At 41.5% G+C, this 1,990-nt stretch overlaps 1 pseudogene; it reads left to right on the top strand.

Annotated features, from left to right (window-relative positions):
- The first annotated feature begins 247 nt into the window (after window positions 1-247).
- Window positions 248-1,113, top strand: LOC107541280 (transcription elongation factor A protein 1 pseudogene; annotated as a pseudogene).
- Window positions 1,114-1,990: the final 877 nt, after the last annotated feature.

Genomic DNA, 1,990 nt, shown 5'->3' with positions numbered 1-1,990 from the left:
ATATATACCAAAGTGTTAGCATTGGAGAGGGCTCCAGAACTGAGGATAGTAGTCACTTTTTACCCTAAAATTAGGAATGATTGAGGCCTGCTCGGTGCGTGAGGAAGGGCTTAGGCCGGGCCGCCTCCTTGGACTCCCTGAGAGCTCAGCTCACTCCCCGCTGGGGTCCCTGCCCCAGGGTGGGCCGCTCCTGGCCGCAGGCCCTCGGGGGCCATGGAAGGGAGGTGGGCGCATCCCCACGGAGCTGGACAGGGTGGTGCAGAAGGAGAGCGCGGCCGGAGCGCTGGATCTGCTGAAGGAACTGAGTACCCCCATGACCCTGGGATTCCTCCAGTCCACAACTGGAATGTCAGCAAATGCTCTTTGCAAGCAGAGTACAGATGAAGAAGTTACACCTTTAGCAAAGCCTCTCATCCAATCCTGGAGAAAGTTATTAGATGGGCCAGCAACTGATAAAGATCCTGAAGAAAAGACAAAAGGTACTGCAATTACATCACAGAACAGCCCTGGAGCAAGAGGAGAAAGTAGCTCCAGTGGCAATGAAAGCAGCAGAAAGAAGGAGAGGAAAGCTCGAGCACTTACCTGTCATCTCCTCGGGCACCAAGCGCTTCTGGTTCTGCAGGGTAAGGGGAGGAAGGTGCTTGCTGCAGCTCTTGGAACAGGAGATGACGACAAGGCTACTGGAGCTGCTGAGGAAGAATTAGGGCCTCAGACTGAGGAAGCTATGTATCAAGAAATAAGGAATACAGACATAAAATACAAAAACAGAGCACGAAGTAGAATATCAAATCTTAAGGATGCAAAGAATCCAAGTTTAAGGAGAAATGTACTGTGTGGGAATATTCCTCCTGACTTTTGTTAGAATGACGGCAGAGGAAATGGCTAGTGATGAGCTCAGAGAGATGCGCAAAAACTTGACCAAAAAAGCCATCAGAGAACATCAGATGGCCAAGACAGGCAGAGCCCAGACTGGCTTATTCACGTGTGGCAAATGTAAAAAGAATTGTACTTACACACAGGTACAAACTCTAGTACCTGTCATCTAGTGCTGATGAACTGATGACAATATTTGTTGTCTGCAATGAATGTGGAAACTGATGGAAGTTCTGTTGATTCAGAAGAATTGGCAAAACCTCTGGACAACTGAGAAAATGGATTTTGTAACTAGCTTTAAAACTACCCCAAGGAACTAGTTTTTCTGCAAATCAGATTTTTAAAGAACATGCATGCCTTGGGTTAGTCTTTGTGTTTGACATAGCGTCCTTCCATAAATGCCTTCTGTAGTTTCAGATTAGTAGGGAGACTACATAATAATTGTATGGTATCTGTTTCAATTTTTTTTCATTTTTATAAGTAATTGATATTAAACTTTTGGCGATTTATTTTTACCTTTTTTTTTTAGTTCTTAAAGGAAAATTACCTTAACTTTTTTACAGTCTGAAACAAACACAGCAGAAATGTTATTCTTCTCAGTTAATACATAAATGAAAATTACATTTTTTCCCCTTATTGGCATGTACCTGCAAATATTAAAGGAGGAGAGAGGTAATATAATTATAAGTTTATTAAATGTGGTGTATACTTGACCAGTTTATCTAAATTGTACATAATATTTGAACTAGGAAATGAAAGTTTTTTTTATTTTTTTTATATATATATATCTTTATTGATTTCAGAGAGAGGAAAGGGGAAGGAGAGAGAGAGAAAGAAACATCAATGATGAGAGAGTCATTGATCTAGCCTGCAACCTAGGCATGTGCCCTGACTGGGAATCGAACCCTGATCACCTGGATTCCAGGTCGAAGCTCAACCACTGAGCCATGCCCGACCGGGTGGAAATGAAAGTATTTTTAATTATTATATTCACAAGTCTGGGGTAATTAGATATTATTTTGTATTTGTAATTAACCCTTATCATCATTTCTTGTAATTTCTTGTACATGTTTATTACTTCTCCTCAATAGATTTTACTTTTGCAAACATGAAAAAA

This window comes from Miniopterus natalensis, chromosome 6 (assembly GCF_054644295.1).
Source record: "Miniopterus natalensis isolate mMinNat1 chromosome 6, mMinNat1.hap1, whole genome shotgun sequence".
NCBI lineage: Eukaryota > Metazoa > Chordata > Mammalia > Chiroptera > Miniopteridae > Miniopterus > Miniopterus natalensis.
This window is presented reverse-complemented; position numbering and strand designations above follow the sequence as displayed.